The sequence below is a fragment of the Schistocerca americana genome, chromosome X (genome assembly GCF_021461395.2).
Source record: "Schistocerca americana isolate TAMUIC-IGC-003095 chromosome X, iqSchAmer2.1, whole genome shotgun sequence".
Classification (NCBI taxonomy): domain Eukaryota; kingdom Metazoa; phylum Arthropoda; class Insecta; order Orthoptera; family Acrididae; genus Schistocerca; species Schistocerca americana.
The window spans coordinates 955,799,394-955,815,189 of record NC_060130.1 but is presented as its reverse complement, the minus strand read 5'-3'; positions in this window follow the sequence as shown (position 1 = coordinate 955,815,189).

The following is a 15,796-nucleotide window of genomic DNA, read 5'->3' as shown; positions in this document are numbered from 1 at the left end:
TGCTCGTAGGCTATACACGTGGTGCATGCCCCGTTAGAAATGCATGAGAGAGAAAGCATTGCAGCATGTCTCTCTCAGTGCTTGACTACAGGTGGGACGAGGGGTGACACGTGTTTCACGTACTGCGAGCGACAATCTTGGATTATGTAATGGGACTGTGCTCTAGCTGTGTCCTAGACCACATGGTGAACACAATGTTTGCCATCATCTTGGGTAAAGGTACTTGCATCATCACGTGACGTCATGGCCGCCATCTTGGACGACAGCGCCCTCTGCCGGTGGTATTGTGCACTAAGTCAGTTGGAGTCTGGACCTCGGGTGAACGCACTGGATGGCTGTACTGCATGAAATTATTTAAATAAAGACTTATGTCCAGCACTCGTCGAGTCCTTTTCCCACAAATTCTCAGGCTTTTAGATCTGAAAATGAATTTTTTCTGTCTTGGGTTTACACTTAGAGGCTAGCTTTAATCATCATGAACAATGCGATTATGATTTTAGTTCTGCCGCAGACAGTGGACCGCCGTTTTCTCGGATACATTGCCCATCACAAGGTTGTAGTTAGCTGAGAACATGAGTTTAAATTCAGGGCTACAAAATGTGTCGTCTGCCACAGTTCAGTCATTGGTTGCGTTTCACGGAGGCCACTTCCAGCACTGCTCTGCGTTACGCATTAACAGCTTTTGTGAAGTGACCCACCGTATTTGTTTTTCAACTACTTCTAACCAAGCGGTAGTCGGCAGCCAACGTGGCGAGACTGTAGCGGCAATGGACAGACGTTAAGTATCAAGTAATTTTAAATGGACTCTGGTGACATCTGTGGAAAGTACTATTTCTGCTTCTTGTATTTCAGACATTAGGTCGTTTACATATATCAGGAACAATAGTCGACCCAAGTCTGAGCTTTAGAGGACCCCATCAGTGATTTCTACCCTGTCAGAACAGTGTTCTCGGACTATATTGGTTGAATTACCACATACAATTTCCTGCATTCTTCTGGTTAGGTCCCCCCCCCCCACCGCTGAGGACGTCATCAGGTTCCTTACCATCGTCCTCCAGAATGTTCATCCCTTTCAGCGCCCTGACACCCTCCAGCAGATCTCCCTTGCTGCCCGTTCCATATTCCAACTCAAGATGTACGCCACCTACTCCAACAACCAGGCCCATTTCACCTTCTCCCGCCTTGACACCCTCGTCTAAATCCCTATCATGGCGCGCCAGCAACGTATCCTTTTCAGCAACATCCGCTCCCTACCCGCCAACAGGAACCTCTTCCTGCACACCCTTGCCACCCACCCCGTGGATGCCTTCCTCCTTAATGAAACCTTCCTCCAACCCCACCATACCGTTCACACTTCGCCCTACCTCCTCCACCGCTCCGATAATCCCCTCCCAATTGCGCGTGGCGGAGTTGCCATTGGTCACCACCGCCAGATCCCCGTTCGGCTCCAACCTCTCCTTCCCGACCCCACCGAACACCTGATCCTTAGTCTCTTCTTCCCCGGCCTTACCGTTACCTGCGCCACCATCTATGTCCGCCCCAACGCTCCTATTCCCTTCGACTTCCTCTCCCACGTCGATCGTACCTTTTCCTCCTACGTGATCGCCGCCGACCTCAACATCCATAGTCGTTCCGCTGCCCAGTTACGGCGATGGCATCGGTTCCTCTACACCCTTCAAGGCGACCTCGTCCCCATCCCCCAGCATACCGGTCCCGAATCCAACTCCACTCCTGATGTTATCCTCTCCTCCCCCAACCTCCTTGGCCGCATAACGGTGGATGTCCTGGAACCTATTGGTAGCGACCATCTCCCTGTCCTCCTCACCATTTCAGACGGTCGTCGCCCTCGCCCCGATCCTCGTACTGATCCTCCCCCTAAGTATGTCCACGATTATTCCCGAGCCGACTGGAATGCCTACCGGGATACCCTTTCCACCCAGGTCGATAGCCACCCTCTCACCTACCGCCACCCTGACGATGTCACCCATGCCGCCTCCTTTCTCCAGCAGACCTTGTCTGAGGCCGTGGAGGCCCACGTTCCTACTGTCGCCATCCACCCCCACCGTCCTACCTTACCCCCACAGGCCATTCTCCTCCTCCATGAATCCCGTCGTCTCTACCGTGCCTTACTCCGCACGCGTGACCCGGACACACTACGACGCCACCGGCAACTCCAGCGACACGTTCGTAATTTGCTCGCGGCTAAGAAACGCCGGGACTGGCGACAGACATGCACCCGTTTAAATGCAACCCTACCAATCACCCTTAGTAAGGCCAATCACTTTGCCTCCTACCTCTCCGATGTTTTCTCCATCCCCGATGATCCCCAGTTCGATTACTCCCTCTTCCCGGATATCCGCGATCGAACTGACACCTCTGTCCCTCCCCTCGCTCCTGGTTTCCAGTACTTGGACAACATTACACACACGGAACTCAATGCCCCTATCACTACCCAGGATCTCATTGATACACTCCGCACCAAACGCAACACCGCTCCTGGTCACGATCGTGCCACCTACCGTCACCTTCGTGAAGCTCCTGTCCCTTTCCTCTCCACCCTGGCCAGGATCTACAATGTAGTCCTGTCCACCGGTTACTACCCCGACCTGTGGAAAACCTCCCGTATCCTCATGTTCCTTAAACCTGGCAAACCGCTGTCCGCCGTCTCCTCCTACCGTCCCATCAGCCTTACCTCGGTCTTCAGCAAGGCCCTGGAATCTATCCTCACCCGCCGCATCCACCAGCATCTCCGCCAGCACCGCCTCCTTCCCGTCACGCAGTGTGGCTTTCGGCCATCCTTCTCTTCCGACGATCTTCTCCTTCACCTCACTCATCTCCTTTCCGAACAGCTTAATTCCCGTCGCTCCGCAATCTTCCTCTCCCTTGACCTCGAACGCGCTTATGACCGCGTCTGGCATTCCGGTCTCCTCTTCAAGCTCCAAACCTTCGCCCTTCCCATTAACTACGTCCGTCTGATCGGTTCCTTTCTCTCCCGCCGTCCTTCCTATGTCACCATCCATAACACCGATTCCTACACCTTTTTCCCCTCCGCCGGTGTGCCCCAAGGCTCCGTCCTCTCCCCCCTTCTGTACCTTTTGTACACGGCGGACATGCCGCCGCCGTCGCCCCCCCGTCCACCTCCTCCAGTTTGCCGATGACACCGCGTTCCTCGCCCTTGCCCCCACCCTGCAACGCTCCCAACGCCTTCTCCAATCCCATCTTGACCGATTCACCGCTTGCTGCAACCAGTGGTTGCTCAAGGTCAATCCCTCCAAAACCCAGGCGATCATTGTAGGCAAAACCACCCCTTCCTTCCGCCTCCTTGATTTTTATCTCACCGTCTATGGCCGTCCTATCGCCCTCACTCCCACCCTTAAGTACCTTGGCGTCACCCTCGACCGTCGCCTCTCCTGGACTCCCCATCTCCAGACGATCCAAGCCAAGGCACATTCCCGACTCCGTCTCCTCAAGCTCCTTTCCGGCCGCACGTGGGGTCTGGACCCCTCCACAATCCTCCACACCTATAAATCCCTCATCCGCCCTATCCTTTGTTATGCCCATCCAGCCTGGATCTCCGCCCCCCCTACCTTCTATAAATCCCTCCAAATCCTTGAACGCCATGCTCTCCGCCTTGCCTATCGCATCCGTCTCCCCTCCCCCACGCGGATCCTGTATGATCTCATCCCCTTCCCCCACCTCCTCCTTTTCATTGAAAGGATACGGATCCTGTACACCTCCCGTAAGCTTGATCCTCCTCACCCGCTCGTGTCCTCGATCCTCTCCCACCCCCTCCCGCTGCCGCACCTGTATTCCCACGTCTCACCCGGTCTCCATCTCTCCACTGTCCTTACCCTCTCCCAAGGTGGCTTCCGCCAGCTCCCCCTCCCTGATGATGTCCTCGTCCCCTCCATCTACCCCTCTTATCAACTTTGATCCTCCCCCCCACCTCCTGTGTCCTCTCCTTTAGGCACCCTCCCTCCCTCCCTTCCCTTCCCTCCTCTTTCCTTTCCCCCCTCCCTCCTCCCCTCTCCACCGGGCTTCCCCTCCCCCTTCGTCCCTCCCCCTCTCTCCTTTGCCCATGGCATCTCTGCTCCCCCCTCTCCCATTCCCCTTCCCATTCCTCCTCCTCCACCTCCTCTCTTGGCAGGTCCCCGGACTCGTACACGCTCAGTGAACATTCGCGCGCCTGAGATCATCGCCGTCAGTGTTTCGTGTGTGTGCCTTCGTTTGTGTGTAGTGTTGTTCGCCGTCACGCCCCCACCGTTCACGTGCCGTCGCCATCATCCATGTTCTGTGCATCGTGTCGCCCAGTGTTAGTGATGTTTCTCGTCCAGCGTGAAAGGCTCCATGTTTTTTCGATTTTTAGTGTCTACATTTTTTTGCCCACCGTTTTTACTGTCTACTCTGTGCGACCTTTATGTACTACTTGTTGTAACACTCAAGGCTGAAGAGCGGCGTATTGTGCTGCTGCCAGCCCGCCTTTGTATAATGTGTTAAAATCACAATAAAGAAAAAAAAAAAAAGAGATTGCAATTCGAGGGTTGGATTCCCTCTCTTCTTCATCGAAGAGTTTCACTGCATGGGCTACTCTCAGGGTGCACCTTCGACGTGGAAGATCCCCGCCGTTTCCCTGCCGTGTCGTCTGCTTGCCGTCCATACTGCCTGCCGGGGCTCGCCGCCGCCGCCGCCGCCGCCGCCGCATGCCGGTCGCCGCCGTCGCCGTCGCCGTCTGGTCGCCGCCGCCGCCCTTCTCGCGCGCCGCCGCCATGTCCCAACCCACCACCACCACCACTATCATTTTCACCTCTCCCTCCGCTGCTCCAACCACCATTATATGGAGCTCTTCCTCCACCCCACTTCCCGTCCTTCCTTCTCTCCCTGTCCAACCCACCCCTGCACCATTTTCGGCTGTAACCACCCCCAACTCCTCCTCCCCTATCACTGTCGCCCCATCGACAGCTACTGACTTTCCGCCGCTCCCCGCACCGCCTCCGACAGGCTCCAAGCCAGCATGGATCTCTGCTCGACGTTCCACAGTCTCAGTGACACCCACGCCCCCTCCGTCTGCATCATCCGCTGCTCAGGGTGGTCCTGCCCCCGGCCATCTCCCCCTGCAACCCGTACCGCTGCCCCCTCTCCACCCGGTCGTGCCCACGAAACCTTCAAAGCGCCCGAATGCTGACCCTTCCCCTGCAGTCTCCTCCAAAAAAACCCCCGGCCCCCGTGACCCACCCACCCCCATGGACGCGGCTCCGACCCCCGCCCCCGCCCCGCCTGCCACCCACACCTTTGTCCTCTCCAATCCTGACCCTCAATTCCTTGCTGCCCGCTCCCTCACCCTCGCCATCCGGAAATACTACCCCAATGCTCCCATCTCCTAACTGATTCCTCGCAAGGTCCTCATCAAATCCCCCAGTGCTTCCCTCCACACCGATCTCCTCTCCCGCATCCCCCGTATCCAATTTGGCCAACGTGCAACCCTCACCCCCTACCACACCCCGTCCTCTCCCCGTCAGCCTCAACCTCCCCGGCGTCCGCCAACCTTCACCGCTGTGGTCACGAAGCTTAGCCCCGTGATCACGGAGGCTGAGGTGTTGGCGGAACTCAACTCCCGGCCCGACATTGAAATCCGCTCGGCCCGTCACATCTTCAATGATGCCGGGCCGCCTTTTCTCATGCAGATATTCACCGAATCCTCCTCCTCCATTGACCGCCTCCTCACCGAGGGAGCCCTCATCTACAATCAGCGCCATAAGATGGACCCCTCCCGTTCCCCCGTCCAATCCTACCGCTGCCAACGCTGTCTCACCTACAACGACCACGTTACCTCTGCCTGCAGGAACCCCCCTACTTGTCCCCACTGCAAAGCTTCCCACTTCCTCAAGCATTGCCCCAACCTCACCTCCCCCCCCCCTCCTGCAACACTTGCAACGAACCACATCCTACCTACTCCTCGAAGTGTAAAGCGAAACCTCCACCAGTAACCCCTGAGCTCACCATGCCTGTCCGTCCTGTTGATGACCCCATCCACCCCAACAACTCGCTCCGCCCTCCCCCTACTGCTGAGGACATCATCCGTTTCACCACCATTGTGCTCCAAAACATCCACCCCTTCCAGCGCTCACACACTCTTTCCCAAATCGCCCTCGCTGCCCGTTCCATCTTCCATCTTACCACCTATGCCACATACTCCCACAACCAGGCCCACTTCACCTTCACCCCCCTCACCACCCATGTCTAACTCTCCACTCCCATGGCACAACAACCGTACCGTATCCTGTACCACAACATTCGCTCCCTGCCCACCCACAAACTCCTCTTCCTCCACACCCTACGTCAGCACCGCGTGGATGTCTTCGTCCTAAATGAAACCTTCCTTCAACCCCGTCTCTCCGTCTCCACGGCTCCTTACACTCTACACCGCACCGATAACCCGTACCCTCTCGCGCGTGGCGGAGTTGCTATAGGCCACCTCAAGCACCTCCCTGTCCGGCCCCAACCTCTCCTTAACAATCCTGCCGAGCATCTCACCCTCAGCCTCTTCTTCCCCACCCTTACCATCACCTGTGCCACCATTTATGTCCGCCCTCGCACCCCCATCCTGTACGATTTCCTGGCCCACATTGACCGCACCTTCTCCACCTATGTGATTCCCGCTGACCTCAATATCCACAGCCGTGATCCTGCCGACCTCCGGCGGTGGCATCAGTTTCTCACCACTCTCCAGGGAGACCTGGTTCCCCTGCCTCAGCACACCCGGCCCGAATCCAACACCACTCCTGATGTGGTCCTTGCCTCTCCAAACCTCCTTGGGCGCATCACCGCGGATGTCCTTGACCTCATTGGCAGTGACCATGCTCCTGTCCTCCTCACTATCTCTAACGGTCGCCATCCCCGCACGCTCCTTGCCCTGACGTCCCACCTAAACTTGTCCATGATTACTCCCGTGCTAACTGGGATGCCTACCGGGATTCCATTCACACCCAGGTTGACGGCCACGACCTTACCCTCCAGTCTCCTGATGACATCGCTCGCACTGCTGCCTTCCTGCACCAGACATTGTCTGACGCCGTCGCCACCCATATCCCCACCAAAGCCATCCACCCTCACTGCCCCGCCCTGCCTCCACAGGCCGTCCTTCTCCTTCGAGAGTCCCGCCGCCTCTACCGCTCTTTTCTCCACACTCGTGACCGGGATACAATTACCCGCCACCGGCAATTACAGTGACACATCCGCAACCTGCTTGTTGCGAAGAAACGCCGAGCCTGGCGCCAGACATGTACACGACTCAACACCACACTCCCCATCAACTCTTCCAAGTATTGGTCTGCCTTCCACCGCCTTACTGGGAACCGCCCCACCCCCCAGTACCCTCTCCTCCTTAATGACCGTCCCTTTCCTGACAACCTCAGTAAGGCCAACCACTTTGCCTCCCACCTCTCTGATGTTTTTTCCATCCCAGATGATCCTCACTTTGATTATTCCCTCTTCCCTGATGTCATGGACCGTACGAATACCTCTGTTCCTCCCCTTGCTCCTAGCTTCCAGTACTTGGGCCACACCCCACCTTCTGCACTTAACACTCCCATCACTACACAGGACATCAGCCTCACACTCCACACTAAACGCAACACTGCTCCCGGCCACGACTGCGTTACCTACCGCCACCTCAGACACTGCCCTCCCTCCTCCCTTTCCCTCCTTGCCACCCTCTACAATGTCATCCTTGCCACTGGCTTCTATCCCGACCTGTGGAAAACCTCCCGTATCCTGATGTTCTCCAAACCCAATAAGCCTCCATCTGATGCCTCTTCCTATCGTCCTATCTGTCTCACATCGGTGTTCAGCAAGCTCTTGGAATCCATCCTTTCCCGGCGCATCCATCTCCACCTCCACCAAAACCACCTCCTCCCGAACACCCAATGTGGCTTTCGACCTTCCTTCTCTGCTGATGACCAACTCCTCCGCCTCACTCATCTCCTCCCCCTCCAGCTTAACTCCCGTCGCTCCGCCATTTTTGTCTCACTTGACCTCGAAAAGGCCTACGACTGTGTCTGGCATCCCGGTCTCCTGTTTAAACTCCAAACCTACGCCCTTCCTATCAACTACATCCGTCTGGTGGCCTCCTTCCTCTCCCACCGCCCCTCCTATGTTACCGTCCATCATGCCAATTCCCACACCTTCTACCCCTCTGCCGGTGTGCCCCAGGGCTCTGTCCTCTCCCCTCTCCTCTACCTCCTGTACATGGCAGATATGCCCCAACCCCCCCTCCAGTACACCTCTTGCAATATGCTGATGACACCGCATTCCTCGCCCTCACTCCTACCCTCCAACGGTCCCAACGCCTTCTCCAGAATCACCTTGACCTTTTTGCTGCATGGTGTAACCAATGGCTCCTGAAACTCAATCCTTCCAAGACCCAGGCAATCATCGTAGGTCGTACCACTCGCTCCTTCCGCCTCCTGGATTTCTCCCTTACTGTCTGCACACGTCCTGTTCGCCTCACCCCCACCCTCACCTACCTTGGTCTCACCATTGACCGTCACCTCACCTGGATACCTCATCTCCGCTCCATCCAATCCAAAGCCCACAACCGCCTCCGACTCCTCAAACTCCTCTCTGGCCGGACATGGGGGTTGCACCCCTCTACCATCCTCCACACCTACAAATCCTTCATCCGTCCCATCCTCTGTTATGCCAGTCCTGCCTGGATATCTGCCCCCCCCAAATTCTATCAGTCCCTCCAGATCCTTGAGCGTCATGCACTCCGCCTCGCCTTCCGTATCCGCCTCCCGTCCCCCACGCGTATCCTCTATGATCTCATTCCTTTCCCCCATCTGCTCCTATTCCTCGAACATATCCGCATCCTCTACACCTCCCGCCGTCTTGAACCCCCTCACCCCCTTGTTGCTCCTCTCCTCTCCCGTCCCTGCCCCCTGCCACGTCTTCACCGTTGTGTCCCCCCTACCCTCCATCTCTACACCCTCCATCTCCTTTCCCAAGGTGGCTTCCGTCACCTCCCCCTCCCGGATGATGCCCTCTCTCCCTCCATTTATCCTTCCTATCAACTCTGATCCTCCATCCCCCTCCTTTCCTCTGTCCTTTCCCTGGGCTCCCTTTCCCCCCCCTTTCTGTCCTGTTTTTCTCCCCACTAAACCTCTCCCTACCTCCCTTCTCCCCCCCCAGTCCTTTTGTATTCCCCTCCTCTGCCTACCCCACTCCCTGTCGCGTCTGCCCCCCACCCCTCTTATGGGTCCTCATCCTCCTTCAGCTCCTTTCCCGGCTCCCCCCTTCTTTTTTACTCTCCTTTCCCCCCTTTTTTTGTTTTCCCATCTTCTGTCCAGTTTCCCCCCACCTGCTCTCGACTGTGGTGTCACATTTGCCAACTTTTTAGTGCAGTGTTCCAGTGACTATTCAGTGTTGTTTGTCTTTCTCGTGTTGCGAACAGAAACCATGCTGTCGCTAGGTGTGAATTTTATGTCCTTTGCGAACAGAATCCAGACTGTCGCCGTGTCTTTTAATTGTCTATTGTTTTCCCTGTCTGCTTCGTATGTATTTTTATTAGCGTCATCATCCCTATGTTGTTGTTTTAAGTTCCACGATTTCTTTTCGCCTTGTTACTCTCTAAGTCTCCGATTTTATCGCCTGTTTTTTATTATTTGTTCTCTTGATCTTTGTCACAAAATCTGTCGGCTGAAGAGCGGCATACTAAGCTGCTGCCAGCCAGCCCCCTTCGGGGGGAATTGAAATTCAATAAATGAAAAAAAAAAAAAAAAAAAAAAAGAAAAAAAAATTAGATTGCTGCTAACGTAGAACCTTTTCTCCTCGCGGAACACACTCGCGCAGTGGTACATGAACGCGCGAGGTATTATAACGAGTGTACGGACCTCCGATTAGACAATCTGCATTTGTCTGCAACAGTCTGTATGAGTTCTACATTTGTCTGTGCCAGTCTATAGTCAAGTTTCAGTCTGCGCCCAATAAGATTACCATATTCCTGTACATAGCCATGAAGGTAAATTTATAGACACTTCTGTCAAGTATCAGAGATATATTTGACAATAAGATTGATGTACCAATACCAAAGGAACTTCAGATTGTCAATCGTAAATAGCATCCAGAACCAAGTTAAGTAATTTTTATGCTTGTCATTATTTTAATAAATGTGTGTGAAAATTAATCAAGTTCTGTTTAAAGTTGGTCACCGTCAATCTGTTACTCTAAGCGTGCAAGTGACCTAACAGCAGAAGATAAACACGCCACGATAATACCACGAGACATATTGCTGACACTCGCCTACTTCGTTAGAGTGACAAGGCAAATAATCTGATGGTGTGTGTTCTGAAGGTCTTACAGTACACACACACAACAACTGCTCTGTTTCACAAAAGACACGGATATCTTGGTTACCACTAAAATGCACCCCCATCAGGGTTCGTCTCATAAACTTCAAAGACACGCATCCAACCCTGTCCCAAACACAGTCGACAGACACATTCTCACAATTGTACATACTACAAATGAATAAACAACGAATGAAACGAAAGTCTCTCACATTCAGCAGCTGCAGACGCATAGAGCTAATTAACTCTCCTGCCACTTCGAGATGAGCTCGATGTGCACTTACTGATCGACAAACAAGGTTTATGAGACAAAGGAATTATAGATATTGGCTGCGAGTGGGCATTGATGTAAATCAAGGGGGAAAGTTGAAAATTTGTACATGACCAAGATTCGAACCCAGGTCTCCGGCTTAGTAGGCAGATGTGCTCACCACTCCGCCATCTGGGCACAGTGACCGGCGCAACTGCATGGACTATGCTAGCAAGCCTCCCATCAGACCCCAAATTCTCAACTTAACCACTCACTACTAATGTAGTGCCCCTCGGCCATTATCCTCAGTCCTCGCAACATTTCTCCGATTCCCATGAGAGTTTGAGCATGCTGTGCATCTGCATTACAGTGATCAATTGGTCATCCTCACCTTAATGATATATGTGGTGTCTGTCTTTCGGACATGTCAGAAAGAAGAGACACCACATATACATAGTTAAAGCGAGTACGGCCAATGATCTCTTCAGTGTGGATCTACACTAAGGTTCGAACTCTTCCAGGAATCGGCGAAATGTCGCAAGTAATGAGGATAAAGGGCGAGGGGCACTACATTAGTAGTTTGTGGTTAAGTTGAGAATTAGGTTCTGAAAAGGCACTTTAGGGTAATCTGTACAGTTGCGATGATCACTGTGTCCAGATAGTGCATCTACCTACTAAGCAGGAGACCCGGGTTTGAATCCCGGTACGGAACAAATTTTCATCTTTCCCCATTCGTTTAAATCAATGCCATCTTGCAGCGAATGTCTGTAACTCCGCTGTGTCTTAATTCATAGTGGCTGCTGGATCAGAATGGTGTCTGCTCTTTCGGACGTGTCCGACACAACAGACGACACATACAAGCCCGACGAGATGCGGGCAGGAGGGAGGGCAAAATTCCCGGGGCTCAAGCGTCATGGGGGTGCCCAAGTCTATCAAAGCTTCACATCCCTTAGAGTGCTAAGTTGGCAAAATATTAGGCTACTACTGTAACAAATTTTATAGCATATAAAAAATAAGAGAAAATTATCATGCACCAGCACAACCAATCTAGCTCTTGCTTTCTACTTCGGTACTCCAGTTTTATGAGTCATACTGGCAAATTGCATTCAATTACACTGAAGTGCCAAAGAAACTGGTATAGCCATGCGTATTCAAACACAGAGATATGTAAACAGGCAGAATACGGCCTTGCCTGTATAAGACAACCAGTGTCTGGCGCAGTTGTTAGATAGGTTACTGCTCCTACAATGTAAGTTTGTCAAGATTTAAGTGAATTTGAACATGGTGGTATAGTCGGCGCACGAGCGATGGGACACAGCATCTCCGAGCTAGCGATGAAGTGGGGATTTTCCCGTACGACCATTTCACGAGTGTACGGTGAATATCAGGAATTCAGTAAAACATCAAATCTCCGACGTCGCTGCGGCCAGAAAAATATCCTGCAAAAACGGGACCATGACGACTCAATAGAATCGTTCAACGTAACAGAAATGCAACCCTTCCGCAAATGGTTGCAGATTTCAATGCTGGGCCATCAAAAACTGTCAGAGTGCGAACCATTGAAAGAAACATCATCGATATGGGCTTTCGGAGCCGAAGGCCCATTTGCGTACTTGTGATGACTGCACAACAAAAGCTTTACGCCTCGCCTGGGCCCATCAACACCGACATTGGACTGTTGATGACTGGAAACATGTTGCCTGGTCAGACGAGTCTCGTTTGAAATTGTATCGAGTAGATGGACCTGTACGGGTATGGAGACAACCTCATGAATCCATGGACCCTGCATCTTAGTAGGGGACTGTTCAAGCTGTTAGAGGCTCTGTAATGGTGTGGGGCGTGTGCAGTTGGATTGATATATGACCTCTGATACGTCTAGATACGACTGTGACAGGTGACATATACGTTAACATCCTGTGTGATCACGTGCATCCATTCATGTCCATTGTGCATTGCGACGGACTTGGGCAATTCCATCAGGACAATGCGAACCCACCACGGCCAGAATTGCTACAGAGTGGCTCCAGGAACATTCTTCTGAGTTTAAACACTTCCGCTGGCCACCAAACTCCCCAGACGTGAACATTATTAAACATATCTGGGGTGCCTTGCAACGTGCTGTTCAGAAGAGATCTCTATTTCCTCGTACTCTTACGGATTTATGGACAGCCCTGCAGTGTTCATGGTTTCAGTTTCCTCCAGCACTACTTCAGAAATTAGTCGAGTCCATGCCACGTCGTGTTGCGGCACTTCATCGTGCTCGCGGGGGTCCTACACGATATTAGGCAGGTGTACCAGTTTCAAAAAATGTTCAAATGTGTGTGAAATCTTATGGGACTTAACTGCTAAGGTCAACAGTCCCTAAGCTGACACACTACTTAACCTAAAACACACACACCATGCCCGAGGGAGGACTCGAACCTCCGCCGGGATCAGCCGCTCTGTGTACCAGTTTCTTTGGCTTTTCAGTGTATTATTCGCACTTATTTGTTGGTTATGCGTGCCAAAGTACATAAATATGACTACGTATATGATTAAACTGTCAAAAATTTACTAACCTTTAGAATTCGTTTCATATAAGCTGTATACGTTGCTGCGCCGTATTCTGCCTGTTTACATATCTCTGTATTTGAATACGCATACATATTCCAGTTCTTTGACGCTTCATTGTATAAAGTTAACAGGAAATTGTTTGCTTTGCATTTTTGTCAATACGTTGCTCATGAATCGCTGTTCATCGATCACGCCCAGATTAGGATTTGTATCATGAAAGACTAAAAACGTTATTAGGAATTGTATATAATTCTCAGTCTTTCCGGTTTTGCATAACTATTTGGCAGTCATTTCAAGTTCTTTTCAGGCATTTTAAGACCCTTTAAAGGAATCAACGATCAACTTAAACGAATGTCCTGTGACGTCCGCCCAGACCAAACGCAACGACGTCCGCCCCGAGCAGATGCAACGAACGAAAACGAGCACAATGAGATTAATAACAAAAAAAAAAAAGATGGTAGAGCACTTGCCCGCGAAAGGCAAAGGTCCCGAGTTCGAGTCTCGGTCCGGCACACAGTTTTAATCTGCCAGGAAGTTTCATAGTGTGATGGCCTCCGAATCCTTGCAATGTCCATAGAACCCTTTCCTGGTGTCCACAACGTCTGTTAAGACAACATTTACACCTCAGACCGGATATTACGCTCATATTTTACTGCAGATGTTCGACAACTTTGAACCCTGGTAACGAATAATGATATCGAAAAAAATTTCTAACTTCCTCGAGAGTACCATCTTGAGGGCATAAGGTAACGTTTTCGACGATCTGCCGTGAAAGAAAGTATGGTAGTGGCCATCTCCATTTTTTGTACCCAAAAATTGTACTTTTTCGGATTTTTGTTTTTTTTTTGGGGGGGGATCGCCCTTGAGCAAATGGTTCTTTTCAAGCCGACTAAGGTGCACTCTAGAAACTGCGGACGAACCAACTGACTTCCTCGATTTGACTAGGCTGGAGAAAGTGTGTAATGTTTAAATTTTAGCTCTGTACTCTAGGCTAGCTACAGTGTACCACTTTTCCGATAGGTATGCAAATGGTCGATCGGACGAAGGCTATCCAAAATTGTTGACCCTTATCTCTGTGATCAATAGAACGGGAGATATGACCTGAAAAGCCGCTTTTTTCGCGTGCGGCTTTATGGGACATATTGATAGCGTGCACTGTCCTGCGTTATGCTTAAATCATGTCAAACTTTCTTTTATAGTAACAAAATTTGGTTACCACATTTGGAAATGTGGCCGATCACACACTCGCCGCCAGTAATCCAGACTAGTGGTGGGGAGCTCGTGAATGAGTCGTTCAAATGAACGCTTTAAAACTCCAGTGAAATGTGAACTAACCACTCAATTTCAATGAACTGGTACTTCAAACTCTACACAGATAGCACACTCCACACTTTTTTTCTAGTTCGTTCACTCACTCTCTTCCCCTCTCCCTCTCCCACTACATTGGCGCTACGTCACTCATTCTCCCTTCACTTCAGTCCTCCCTCTACTGCCTGTCGACGAATCGCGCGATGAAATACACTTACAACAACAGTTGTACTTTGCTTTCCCATCACCTAAATCGGCGAAGAAACCCCAAATTTCACTACTTCTACGCGATCGCGAGTTGCTAGCCATTGTATAAGCGTGAACAGACACAAAAATTGCTTTCCGAATAAAATAAAGAGGGATTTTACCTGAAATCGTACCAATGACTACAGGTGATAGTTTACGTTTTGAATTTAGAGGGTTATTATTCTCAACAAAAATAAAATCTACAGGAAAACTTCTGAATAATTACTTAACGTAGGTATATAAACTTTGTGACAGTGGTAAACATACTCATTCTATTTTGGATTAAATTTTAAAAGGAACATAAAATTGGACTTAATTTCGTTAGTAGCCCTAGTTTTCAGTCCATAAACACAACAAATGAGGTTTCACTTGGCAGATGAAGACTCTTTTTGGCGCTTCATGAAAAAATGTCGAGCAAGGTTAAACGTAATACCTTCTTTACATGTGACAGGTTTCTCTATTTATCTTTCCTTTGTCCCCTTCGACCATGCTGTATTTAAGTTACCTCAGACGCTGTAAGACGCAAAACGTTACGTGGACGTTACTTCATAGTTCGGCCATCTGTTGGTAAAATTATGAAGTATTACGAAGCATTATTGTGCGAGCGAGGTGAAGCGAGCGTAGCCGCGGCTGAGCGGCAAACTGGACAACTTCGCCAGGCTTCCGTACTTCATGAATGAACTACTTCATTTGAACGCTTCACTGCAAAGAGTGAAATGGATGAAGTACTTCACGGGAATGAACGAGTTCGATCCACCTCTAATCCAGAACGCGTACATGAATGCATGCGTCCAAGGATACTTTGTTTGCTGGGTTTTATGCGAGGGTGTACAATTTAACACCCCCTTCCAAAAATTGTCAATGAAGGGAGATTTCCCCAAGCAATTTGCTCGGGTGTAATCCCCCTTAGCAGGCTCCCATCCCTGCTCATGCCGTGCGCCGCAGGGTTTAAATAGCCTCCCTTAGTTGTAGTTACACGGTATGACAATAACCAAAACTTTACCAAATTTCTTAAGAAAAATAATCTTTTTTCTACCTGACACAGATTTTACATAAAATTATATTTCGCGTTTGAAATGCGTAACAATCTGTTCTC